The 13,993-nt window shown below is 44.8% G+C and overlaps 1 long non-coding RNA gene across 7 annotated transcripts in view; it reads right to left on the reverse strand.

Annotated features, from left to right (window-relative positions):
- Positions 1-10,120, reverse strand: part of LOC107054352 — a 68,784-nt gene extending 58,664 nt beyond the window's left edge. For all 7 annotated transcript variants that reach the window (XR_005839295.1, XR_005839296.1, XR_005839291.1 and 4 more), the window contains exon 1: positions 6,791-10,120. This is a non-coding gene — a long non-coding RNA (uncharacterized LOC107054352). The remainder of the gene's footprint in view (positions 1-6,790) is intronic.
- Between the last annotated feature and the right edge of the window lie 3,873 nt (positions 10,121-13,993).

Below are 13,993 nucleotides of genomic sequence, written 5' to 3' on the forward strand. Positions count from 1 at the left end.
AAGGGATGTATCAGATCTGGACTTTCGCTGCGTCCTCAAAGTCAGCCCTGTGAGACCACACTTGGGTTTCTTCTTCAGATTTAATAGGTTTCCAAGGGACAGCCTCACGAAACCTGCTGTAAGAAGTAAGGACTCCGATTACCTTACTATCAATATTTTATGTTTAGAAGACAGATGTGGGAGCTCCCTCAACCTTACTACAAATGAACGCCACACTTTAAACAGCACTGTCAATATTGCAATATCCCTTTTAAATAAAAGCAAATCTTTTTGGTGTCTACCATAGATTTATATATACAGACAGTACTTAGGATAAAATACTTTTTAAATTCAAGTCAATTTTAATTCAAAAGCACAGTTCCATTACTTCAATATAAGCGGCATCAGATGTAAAACCATCCTGTTGTTGAGCCCTGCATGGTTGCATCACTAAGACTAGCAGAGCACAGAGCAGGAAAAAAAAAATAGGATGTTACAGAGCATGTCTCAAACTGAGAAGGAAGAAAGGGGGGTGGAGGGACTGATGCTAGGGGCTCCTTGTGCTGCTGTGGAGCTGCCCATGGAGCTGGGGCAGGAGTTGCATCCAATGCAGGGGGCTTGGAAGATAAGCTACCACTTGGCTTTGGAGTGAACTTGGAAGGAAAAGGAAGACTAGGATCTCTAGGTGCACATGAGATTTCCACATGAGCTTTTGGGGCCAATGGTTTCTCCAGAGAACCTGTAGCTCCTGGAGGTATCCGGGATTTGAAGGGGTCATTCTTCTCCGTGTCTTCCAACATTAAGGACAGTGAGTCAATCTCAAGATCAATGCTGTTCATCTTCCCACGCACCTGTGGGGCAGGTCCTTCATCAAACATTGTTGGAGGAGGCGGAGGAGGAGAAGGAAAAACTTCATGTAGGGCTGGTGGAAAAGGCTCTATAAAGGGTGGCAGGGGTGGAGGAAAAGCACAGTTTGAGGAGAAACTTGGTTCCTCTCCAGGCTTGGGAGGAGGAGGCAGTGGCAGCTCTTCTGCCATCACAGATATGGGGATCTCCCCCACTCTCCCTCTGGGCACGCTGGGCACCAGCTCCAGGAGGCTGTCACAGCGATGACTCCAACGTACCCCAAGTCTTGAAGGGATTCACCTTGGATTTCGGGGCAACCACAGGCGCAAACTTCTTCTGTGGGCTGTAAAAGGACGGTTTGGAAATGTTGATACTGACTGTGGTTGTCATACAGGTCCCTGGGGTACCTGGAAAAGCCATCTTTTTGGCTGCTCGGGGGGGAGCGAGAAGGGGAACCACCGCCCTGGGGCGAGCTGGCAGGGCTGCTGGGCTGGGGCCTGGGGCTGCCTCAGCACGTGCGCCAGGAGAGGCAGCAGAAATAAAGGCTGTTAATGTAGTCTACCTAGACTTCAGCAAAGCCTTTGACACTGCCTCCCACAGTATTCTCCTGCAGAAGCTGGCAGCCTGTGGCTTGGACAGGTACACTCTTGGCTGGTTAAGGAATGGCTGGAGGGCCAGGCCCAGAGGGTGGTGGTGAATGGAGTTAAATCCAGCTGGTGACCGGTCACGAGTGGTGTTCCCCAGGGGTCAAAGCTGGGGCCTGTTCTCTTCAATATCTTAATTGATGACCTGGATGAGAGCATTGAGTGCACCCTCAGTAACATTGCAGATGACACAAAATTGACTGGAAGTGTCAATCTGCCTGGGGGTTGCAAGGCCCTACAGAGGGATCTGGATAGCTGGGCTGAAGCCAATGGGATGAGGTTCAACAAGACCAAATGCCAGGTCCTGCACTTCGGCCACAACAACCCCAGGCAACGCTACAGGCTTGGGGCAGAGTGGCTGTGAAGAGGAAATGGACCTGGGCGTATTGATTGAGGCTAGACTGAACATGAGCCAGCAGTGTGCCCAGGAGGCCAAGAAGGCCAATGGCATCCTGGCTTGTATCAGAAATAGTGCGGCCAGCAGGAACAGGGAAGTAATTGTCCCCCTGTACTCAGCACTGGTGAGGCCGCACCTCGAGTACTGTGTCCAGTTTTGGGCCTCTTGCTGCAAGAAAGACATCGAGGCCCTGGAGCGTGTCCAGGGGAGAGCAACAAAGCTGGTGAGGGGTCTGGAGCACAGGCCTTATGAGGAGCAGCTGAAGGAGCTGGGATTGTTCAGTCTGGAGAAGAGGAGGCCCAGGGGAGACCTTATTGCTCTCTACAACTACCTGAAGGGAGGTTGCAGTGAGCTGGGGGTCGGCCTCTTCTCTCGTGTGACAATGATAGGACTAGAGGGAATGGCATCAAGCTGCACCAGGGAAGGTTCAGGCTGGACATTAGGAAATACTACTTCTCTGAAAGGGTGGTCAAGCATTGGAATGGGCTGCCCAGAGAGGTGGTGGAATCACCGACCCTGGAGGTGTTCAAGGAACGTTTGAATGTTGTGTTGAGGGACATGGTTTAGCGAGAACTATTGGTGATGGGTGGATGGTTGGACTGGGTGATCCTGTGGGTCTTTTCCAACCTTGGTGATTCTATGAAACTCTGGCCTACCTCTGTGTGCTAAATCTACTTCTTGTTCTTGAAATGGACAGCAACACACCACCCCCTACAGCCCACAGGAGCCAGGGTTCGTTTGGAATGTCAGGGAAAGGGCACATTTTCAACATTTACAGTAATTGGGACCTTTAAGCTGTATGTACCACATTAGTCATCTCCACACTGGCAGACCAACACCCAAAAATGCAGAGAGAAATGGCAATCACAGTTAACACCAGGCCAGCCTCACAGCGTTGCAAGGTTTGCAGCCGCTCATCAACAACGTGATCCAGCCCATGAGAGTTTGATTTTGTTTCCTCTAAACCTAAACATACACCTCCCCAAACAATATCAGGTTTCACATTATTTTCCAAACATCTTTTTTCTCCCATTTAAGCAATGAATAAGTGAATAAACCTGTGTATTTTAAGTAGTACTTCAAAGGTCGTCAGTGCAAGACCTGAAGATAAAGATCTACTTCTAGAAGCATCTCTGTTTTACACAAAGCATCCCTTCTCCTCTCTTTCATCCCTCTTCCTTCCCTTCACCCTTCCAAACCCTCTTAAAATGAATACATATCAAGTGGATAAAGCAGTTGAATTCATTAACATTTAAGCATGTTCTTGCAGATAGCCACATTATATAGAATAAGCAATTAAGCACAAGTATTCCAACTACAAACAGCTGAAAGTCTGAAAGAGTCCTTTTTCATCCTGAGAACAGTGCAAGCAATACGCAAATATGGCAAAGTACTCCATTTCAGTAAAAACTCCTCACCTCCCATGTCCTATCACAGCTTTCTTTCCTTCTTGCTCTCTCAATATGAGCATTCTGCATGCAGGTAAATTCTCTGTTTAAATACAAGAATGGGTTAAAAAGTTATAGAAATGCATGAGAGCTGAATAGATCATCTGGTAGCACACAATTAGTGCTGTCAGTGTTTGCAGTGACCAAAGAAAGTACAAAATGCATCGAATCATCAGAACCTTCCGCTTTGCTATCACCACTACTTCTCCTTGCCATTACCATCTTAGTGCTTATGCTGGTTTGGACTTTTCTGTTGGACACAGGGGACCCGTGTTATGTTTAAAACTGATCGTACAGGGTTGACAGGTGCCCCTGAAAAAGGCTCTAAAACCCAACTTCTGCAGCTCTGAGCTGCAACCTTACACCAACCTCCAACACGCACCCGGGGGGAGTCATTTAACCCCTCTGTCTCACTTATGGCTCCTAGCAGACATTCTGCCTATGCCCTAATACTCTAAGTTGCTGACATTTAAAGGGAAAATCCGCATCACTGGAAATTTCTAAAGCTAAAAGCACTCCTCTTCCTTTCATTTCTCCAAAGAGGTAAAAAGTCAGGACTGAAAAAACACATTCTGGAAGCAGCCAAATGAGATTGCCCCTGCAGGTGAGATTTCTCCAAAGAAATAGGAGTGCTGGGGAAGAAAATGCAGGCAATGGAAGACGCCAGACATTAGATGCAGTACAATATCCTAAAGACCACTGTAAGAACAGCAGCTTACCAAACCCTCTGAAAAGTCACCATAGTGTTACTGAGCCTAAAAGGCCATGCTGGGACCAGTTGTACCCACAATACCTGTCTGCAGTTCATTTACCTGATGAATTTGAGTTACACGGCTCCTCCCCTGTGGCTTCAGACTCCAACTAAACCCAATTTGTCTTTCCAGTACTTCTTATTTTGTGATTCTGATTGGCACCTCCTAACTCACCACCTTAGTTATAGCATCAAGGCACCTCACACAGACCTGAGAGAGATAAGGAGAGTCCCTCGGCACAAAGACAGACACTCAGTGGAGCAAGCACAGTGGCAAAGACAGAAGAATGAAGTCCAGGAGAGGTACAGCTTTCACGCTGACGCAGCTGATGGGAGAAGCTCACTTGCCAGCATCTCACAGGGAATTCAGGCACGAACAATGGAAATGAAAAACCTGCAGAAAACAACAATTATGGACCCAGCTATGCTTACAGAAGTCGTCTCATTTGCCAAAGAAATTTAGCGTTCCATAGCAACTAAAAGAATTTCCTTCCACTACTGAAAATGTTAGCATCTCCATTTGTAAGGACGGCACGCCAAGACTAAATTGGTCTGACTTGACAAGGATCTCAGCATTTGCAGAAACTCAGATCAGCAGCAGCACAGGCATTCTTTTTCCTGCAAGAGGTGAAAGGATTATTCTAAAATATCCCTTTCACAAGTAAGCGGATGAAATAATTGAAAGCAGAACTGATTACACAAGACTCCTAATTAACCCATTTTTCACCAGCCCATCTGTTACCAGCCAGCTTGGTCAATTCATTATAACAAACTGCCTCATTACTTTTTGCACAAATTATGAGACGGATGAAGATTTAACACAGAACAACAGAAAACCTTCCTTCCTCGCAGAAAAGTTCCGTCTTGCTTAGCAAAGCTATTAGCCGCACAGGCTGTTCAGTAGCTCCTTCACTCCATCTTTTGGTAGAAGAAAGGACTGCAATGCTCGCGGGTTCCCCCGTCCTCCCTGCTCAACCAACTGCTCGCTGGAAACCCGGACTGGCGGAGGCAGACAAGGCGTTGCAGCACACTCCTGGCCCACAAGGCAAAGCTCGTCACAGACCGCCTCACACTCCGAAGGTCAAGGTAGGCACTCAGCAGTGAGGCTTTGCTAACGTGACGCTGCCCAAGAGCACCACCTCTGCAAAGAACGTCAAGCAGAAGTGAAGTGAACTGGAAGCCGCAGCAAGCTTCCAGGCTGCTGCCTGTCCTCAGTTACTGCTGAGTTCATTCACAAAAAAAAAAAACCAAAACCAAACCAAAACAAACAAACAAACAAACAAAAAAAACAGATTCATAGCAAAAAAATGCACAAAGCCGGGACATCCTCAGAGGTACCTTAATAAGCATAAACAAAATTCTTGGAGAAATGTTAAAATAGTACCCCAGATGAAGGAAACTACCTCATTCATTATTTAATGAGCTGTCAAGGTCATGTATTTACATGGTGGTTTTTTTTATCACCAAGTCTTTCATTGGCATCCGCGTAAGGCCAAAATAAACACGCAGTGGTGCTTTTCAAATATTAAAGACAGAGCCATAGAAAAATGAATAGAAAGCTGAGAGAACAAGCAAACAGTTAAAGCAGGATTTTGAATGCATGTTTATGACCAACTTTAAGTAACACAAAGATGAGATCCAGCACAGCAAACACCCTAACAGCTACACCATGGAACAGCACAGAAAAAAAGATAATCTGCAGAAAGCATCACTTCTTGTTCTGGGTGATACTTTCATGTAACATACGTGAACATTGCCATTACAGTGTTTTGGGTCATACCAGCATTGAGCAGTAACAGAACCATGACTACACTGAGCAGATTAAGGGGCTCACACGGACCTACTGCCTGATCTTTCCCATTTCAATAACACCCGGTTCCTTCAGTTCCAGTAAGACAGAAACAGTAGGGCTTATTTGTAAATCCATTTACAGAAATACAGAAATGGAGTGCCCAGTAAGACACCAAATCTTGGTTGAATTTGTTCTCAGAACTCCCGATCCTCTTGATCACAATACCCCCAATCCCACAACACAGAAGCCTGGGGCAGAAATGCCCCGAGTAGAGCGGAAGCCACACCTCTGCTCTAATTTACTTGAAGTTCACTCATCAAAGAGCAGTTTCCACACCTATCCCTAAGCTTTTCAGCTTAGAGTCCGCCCCTCGTTTTACGAATTCAGCAATAAGACAAAAGAAGTCAGCATATAGAAAACACAAAAGGGAACGGGATAAAACAGCATTTGCAGACAAGGCAAACGACCAGGGGAACAGCTGTATTTCACCCCTCGAACCTCAAGGTCAAGACTCTGGAATCCTGCTCTCCCCTGCCCCCGGAATCAGAAATACAAGCACTCACTTCTCGTTCTGCAGCCCTTGCCTTAAGTGGACTGAAGAGACTTCCCCTAGTTCTGCAATAACCTCCAACACTCCGTTTGCCAGTTTAAGCCATGGAAGTGTGTTCAGCCCTCTAATATCATTGTCTTCCACTCATGAACCCTAACAGTTCAGACCATTTTTTTCCCTAGGTCTGGAGTTCCATCTCACACTCCAACATGTTCCCCCATTCAGTTATCCAGTTTCAAGTGTAAAAGCAGAACATGTTCAGCTATTTTCATCAGGTTTCAGACCCCCCTGCCTTAAAACAAGGCAGAACACCCCAAGGCAGCAGTGTGCTTTTTTCTCCTTTACTTTTGCAGCTTAGCATCCCTTCTTGCCTTCCCACTCACCTTTTAGGAGATGACTGCAGAAAAGCTGTATTTCTTGATGTCAGACAAAACAGAAAATATGCTCTCTATAGAGCACAGCATCACCCACTCAGACAAGCACCTGCAACTGTCCAAACCACACTGCGTGCAGGCAGCAGGGTTTTGTGCACAAGCAGGTGCTTAAAATAGGATGAGCAAGAGCATCCACTCCTGGAAGGAGCAGAGGGATGGCAAAAGCACAGCTGGAATGAGCACAAAGCCCAACAAGCAAACTGGCTGATAGGTACTTCTTCATGGCTTCCTAACCACTCTCTTTCCTGTCTTATTCCCTTCTTGTTCATTTGATGAACAAGGTGACTTGCCTTTCTGACACTACAGAACAACGTCCTGATGGCTGCTTCACAGCAGCATCACCAACTCCCCCATCTTTCATGTCAGTACAACAGTGATTATCATAAGAGATCCTGGACGTGGTCCGGTTTAAATGAGACACACTTCTTCATCCAAGGACCAACTTACTGTATGCCGGTCAGAAACACATCAGCTACCTAGCAGGCAGTGGAAAAAAAGCACTTAATTAGTTAATAGGAAGGAAAGACAGAATGGATTATATTCAAGGTCCAAAACTTGGCCTTTACAAAGCCACACCTGCACTGAGGTAAGACATCTGCTGAACATGACAGGGCAGGCATGTAGCCAGAGAAGCCCGGTATGCAGTGATGAAAAAGACTTCCAGAAGAATCATGGGAACGAGACCAGGAAAGAAGGCAAACTTCACAAAGATAGAAGCAACAATGGGTTACAGAGGGTATTAAGCAGAAAGAGAAGAAAAAAAAACAAAATATTTTGTTACTAACAGTCTTCTCACCTCTGATGACTATCAGTCTGCCTCTTCAATCAACAAATACCATGAGAGAACTACACCTGTCTAGTTCATACAATCTACAAAGATGAATGCAGCCCCTGAAGCCACATTCAGTGCTAAGTAATTCCTTTTTGTTCACTACCACGCATATACAAAAAGCAAAAGTATAAAGTCACTTCAGCCCTTCTCCAAGTAGCCATAACACAGCAATAATCCCCCCTGGTAAGGGAAAAGAGGCGATACTGGTATCCATACGCAAATTCTCCAACATAAATGAACCAAGAGTCACTGCTTTGGATAGAAAGAAGCCTGGGGGAAACCAAGTGCTTACCTGGGAGCGATACTTTTCACACTGAGTGGCCAAGCCATCAAACCAAATTTCACATGAAGTATTTCAGGCTGACAAATTGAGTACTGAATCATATATTCTTTCCCACTCTACGTATATAAAGCCCAGGGAAAGAGAAACTGTGCAAAACAAGGACAGGCTATTCAAAGCATTCAGAAGGTGTCAGGATGATAAACCACATAGGCACAGAAACAAACCAAAGTTAATGGCCACCCGCTGGTGTTCAACTTACTTTCGTTTCTCTTTTCCTTCAATTTTTCCACCTTGCCTGCTCGGCTAATAAAACTGCAATCCTAGAGTGCAAAGCAAAGGCACAATTTAATGCTACATCAATTATTACGACGTTATTGTGACACAGTGGTGTTCAACAGATCCCAGAAGGCTGTCCGGATGCCTCAGAAGCAATTAAGGTTTGATTGATCTAACTCAATGCAGTACAGCACGTAGAACGTTCAGAGGCATTTGAATGATTCCATTATACGGAAGAGATTACTGCACAGAGATCATTTAAAATAAATTGTCAAGTTATTTTAGCAAATGTTACACACAATTCCAGTCCTATTGTGGTAACAGTTATGTAATTGCTTTACAAAGTAAACTAATGAAATAAATGAACTCTGACTAATAGGTGGCACTACAGGGCCAAAAAAGTGAAATCGCACCATACATTTCTTTTCTACCACTACTTGTTTGGGTTTGGTGAGTTAATGTCACAACTGCAAAACTGAACAAGAAAAGACCTCTTGAAAAGCATTTAGTTTCACTGGCTACAAGCAAACTTAACAGGGGGCAGCTCTAAAACAGAACATAACTACTCAATACCTTGGTTGCAAAACATAAGGACAAAGGCACCACCAATAGCACCAGGGGTTGCTGGCGTTTGTTTTGGTGTTGTTTGTTTGGTGGTGGTGGTGGTGGTGGTGGTGGTGCATGTGTGTTTCTCAGTGCTTACCTGATACTTAGCCCTGTATGCCACACACAATGAGAATTTGTTCATTTTTCAAAGGAACGTGTTCTTCACAGGCTTCTTCTGCTAAATATTTTTTTACCTGATTTAATTTTGGTTACACTCTGAAGTTTCTAACCTCCACCCCAGACCATGTAATCTATGGTCCACCTCAGACCATGTAATCTATGGGGAATTGGCACTCCAGCAGACTGTCTGAAATTGACAGAGCTGATTAACAAACTTGCAAATGTTTGTTCAATGCTGTTTTTGTTAGAAGCAAAAGGGCAGCAGCCTATTGCTCCAAGCAACTGGATGCAGCGTGCCAGGGATGGCCTGGGTGTCTGAGAGCAGTCTCAGCACTGTGGCACACTTGCCGTGGCAAGAGCAAGAGACAGAAGGATAAGAGGATGTCTCGTGATTGAGAGATCACCAATGAGCCAAACAAGCACAACAGCAGGCAAGTGCATACACAGTCAGGGCCATCCCAGAGGATGACCATCTGATGGCCTGAAGGTATGCACTGCTGCTCGTGTCAATGCTGCTGATTATTGTTAAACTTGCTGGCGTTCTCTGATGGAGAGCCTTGCAATTTGTTGAGGCAATGAAGAGCTGCGTCTCTGAACCAAGGAGGTTCTGCTGACTCTGTGTACCAAGGAAGCAGGAGGTTTTGCTTGGAATCAGTCACTGAATACGTAACGTACCACTGGGAAACATCTGCATATGTAACACAAGTAATGTACATAAGGTGAAGATCTCTTGTATAAGCTATGCATGGTAGGAAGAAAACCCTGGTGCACCCAGCGCTGATGTTAAAGAATGCCTGCTTTCTAAAACTCCAACTTGAGCCTTGGAGTTTCTTGATCAACAGGTTTATGCTATCAGAAGCATCTAAAAAGAGTTTTCTACAGCTGGCACAGCTACAAAAAGCAGTGTCATCATTAGAAGAACCAGGGGGTGGAAGAGAAGGGAAAAAAAGCAAAATCAAAGACCAGCTGTCAACACCCACGTCAGCCTGGCAGCCCGCAGGCCAAGTGGGCTAACATCAATCTCATGCATTGGGAGCAGTGCAAAAAGAACTCCCAGTATCGTCACTTTGCACCACTTCACAGTGAGAGCAACAGGAATAACACACTCACTCACTAGCTGTGGACTCAGTCACAAGCATGTCTCTAACTGAAACACCCTGGATCTAATTGGCAGCTACTTTGTTGCTCACCTGCTTAGTGCTGCAAGCAAAACTCCAGGTCATCTCAATGTTGGTGCAAAAAGCACTTTCTGTTTTGCAGGGTCACAGCTTTATCTGAGGATGGAAGTGTTTTCCTCCCGCTTTAGAACAGGACAAGAAACGGTGGTCAGGTTCCAAACAGGAAGTCAGTGTCCAATGGCATCAATGCCTTAAATATACAAGTTCCAAGAAGCGCATTTTTCCTAATTATTTGAATGCTTTGTAAAAGGCAGCTGCTAACAACAGCACAGAAGAGCAGAAGTTATACTGTTCCAGCCAAAAATCTGAAACATCCCAGTCTCCCTTGCCTCTGGCACACAAAGGCAATCACCCAAGGATGAAGCTAAGTTTCTGTTATTGCTGTTATTGCTTGACTAACTCAATTACTAACCAGCTCCAGGAAGCACAGTAAAGGAATCAGATCAGTTTGGATAATCAATACAATGGAGGGAATTAAAGTACAGTACAGCATGAGATCCCTTCATGTCTCGGGTAGCCTGCATTAACTCAGTTTAAGGGCAATGTAAACAATTATAGGAGTTTAAGAAACCTTAGTCACAGTACTACAGAATACTGCCTGTAAAACTACTAGCAAAAGTCAGAATGCGACAAGGAAATAGAGCTGTGGAGATCTCGAGGCAGAAACTATCAGAAAAGAAAACAAAAACAAACAAACAAAAAAACAACCAACCAACCCAGCTCCACCTGATGTCTGAGCAGCATAAGTATTTTGTTCAAATTTACCTGCCAAGCATAATTTTAGGGGAATCGAGCTCCTGTGATCCACGGAACGATGGTCAAAAAGGCATCATTACAGCAGCTCTGCTCTAGAGTTATTTCTCCATTTCAGCATTCACACTACTGCTGGTGGTAATAACAGTGTCCACAAAACAGATGTTGTGTCACAACCTCTTTACTTTTGCAGGCTGAATTCCATGCCAGCAGTGAACTTTCAAGTGACAAAACCACGTAAATTTCAGCTGCACTATTTCTCCACCTAATTCACAGCTGCAGGAGGGCAAAAGCAGTCCACGCAACTACTCAGAACCCTTCACAGCTTCTTCTAGCTCCCAGGAAACTAGTTTGAGATGGCATAATTCAATTCGGTGGTAGAATCCATTTGCTTTTGGAAGAGTGCATTTGCTCGACACATCCTGGCTTTGATCAGGTCTTTTTCAGAATCCACTTCAGCAACAAGTGTGTAAAACTCACAAACTCAAATTTATGCCAATATTAGGGAAATATTTTTAAATCAAATACTTCTTGTTTTTGATTTGCAGTGAGCAGATTTGCCTCAAGATCTTCCCCATCTTGAACACATACATACATTTAAGCCCTGAATCGGGCAGCAGAGTGCAGTGGACCACATCTGTATCTTGTTCCTAATTGCTATAGACATGGACTTTGCTCAAATAACCATAGAACACTTTGGGCTGGAATGGACCACGACTCAGCTCAAGAATAAACAGTAACATACATGTAAATATCTCACCAGAAGGATCACCTGCTTGGGGTCCCACGGTCCATACAGCCCCTCACTCCAATTCATAAGCTCCCTTTAAGTACTGAAAGACCACACTAAGGTGCCAGACACAGGCACAGACTCATACAGATCATCTATCGTAAACTGGATATAAGGAAAAAGTTGTTTACAATGAGGGTGGTGAGGCACTGGAACAGGTTGCCCAGAGATGTAATGGATGTTCCATCCTTGGAGACATTCAAGGTCAAAAGTCATGCTGGATGGGGCGTGGGAGCATCTGATCGAGTTGTGGGTGCCCCTGTTCATGGCAGGTTTTGTGCATCTATCCTAACAAATGTTACATCTTCTTTAATATATCCTACTCGTAGAATCATCTGAGTTGGAAAGGACCATTAAAGGTCATCTAGTCCAACTCCCCTGCAATGGCTTTGCTCCAGGTGCAGAACCCAGAATTTCCTCTGTTGAATTTCATGCCATTGCATTAATGGCATGCTCAGTGCACTCAGATACGCTCCCAATTTGGTATCATCAATAATTACCTCATAAAAACACTGAACAGAACTGGCCCTCAAATAACAAGACTTTGCCAAAACACCAGCACTGCCCCGATCTTAATCCTGGTTCTTCACCAGAGCCACCAGATCAAAACATGCCTAAATATTGTGTAATCAAATCAAGAGGTTTAGTTGTGTCTTTCCATGGCACCAAAGAAGCCATGTCTTCAGTGACATCGTATTCGTTATCAATACCTCTAATGAAAATGACACCTGTAGCGTCACTGCTTTCATCTATTGCCAAAGTTTCAATTTGAATAGCAGCTTTACTTCCCAAGTTTTGTTCAACAGATTTTCCCACTTCTTTGGCCCACCTGCCCACAGCCTGTTGAGTCAAGCTAATTTTAGACAAATCCATTTTTCCATCAGGACACATTACACTTGTGTTTTTGCTTAACAAACTCAGCATTGCAAAGAAATTGAAACCATCTCCCAGTCAGACGTGCCACCATGTAACCAGCTTTTACAAGAGAGTCCATTTGAGTTGTAACTTTTGCAAGCATTTTGTTGAGGTGACAGACATTTTTTCAGTTCCACTACTTTGTCTTTACAAAACATTCCTTGATATGCATCACATTTGGAAACATGTTTCTGCATATGCCTCTTCAAATTGTAATCTCTGAAAACTGGCACAATTTCCTAGCAAATGAAGTACAGCACCATATTACTGGTGAGCACTGCCTGCATGCTCCCCACACCCCGGGGCCGGGCTGCTCAGTGGGGCAGAGCTGCTGAAGACTGAAGAGCTTCCCGTAGACAAAGGAACACCACACTTCTTGCATACAAACCATACCCTGCCACGTTTCCCTTCTTCCTCTCCCCAAACCACACCTTCTCCCCCCAGCCCCAGAGACAGCCAAAATCATCACACTAGTAAGAGAAGTGCTCTTTGAGGCACTCATTTCATACACTTATACTCCCTAAAACCCACCTACCACTGGAAAGACATGATTGACACCACAAACTCAAGGGTCTAGAAGTGAGGCCACAATTAAGTTTTCCTGTGTAAACTGCATTTGCTCCCTCCTCGCTCCCTATTGTCAGGCCTTATAAGCACACCCTGACAGAACCTTCAGCTGCCTGACCAACACATTCCTCATGGTACCCCGGTGCAGAACTCTGCTAACCCACCATATTTTTACATTAAGACCGGCTAGGTTGACTTTTTCATCCACAGAGAGAAGAGCTGTTCATGTCTTCCCCACAATGACAACAGCAGAGCCAACTGTCTGCCCTTAGCTGCAGATGAGAGCACACGTTCATCGAGTTCCATGAACGAAGCTCACTACAGCTGCAACAAAGCTATAAGCACCCCAACAGAAGGGCTCATTCCTCCTCCCAGCTCACAGCCAGGTAGTGCAGGAACCACAGCAAACCCACAAATAACAGAGCACAAGCACCTTCTTATGGAAGTGATCCAAAACACAACTGAGATAAGCACTTTTGATCACTGCTTTGCTTAGATTCCCCAGCTGGCAAAGCTTTTGAGTGTGTCTTGCACTTAGCTTCCATGGCCCAGCTGTACATCACAGGTGGAAAACCTCAAACTCCATTTTAGGCTTATACTGAAAATAAACTGCTCTTAATAGCACTATCAGAATGCAAACAAGTTGCCTATTCTGTGCCTAAAAAAACCACTGCCCCTCAGCAGATCTGTTGACACAATGCTACGCCTCAGAAAGTCTCAGATCCCTTCTCTTTGCTCTTATCTTTAAAACGAGAGCAATTAAGTCACTTGGAAGCATGATGCCCAAACAGCAAGAAATATGAAACCATACACAGGGTTTTGGAGTTCAGAT

This window comes from Gallus gallus, chromosome 12, assembly GCF_016699485.2.
Source record: "Gallus gallus isolate bGalGal1 chromosome 12, bGalGal1.mat.broiler.GRCg7b, whole genome shotgun sequence".
NCBI lineage: Eukaryota > Metazoa > Chordata > Aves > Galliformes > Phasianidae > Gallus > Gallus gallus.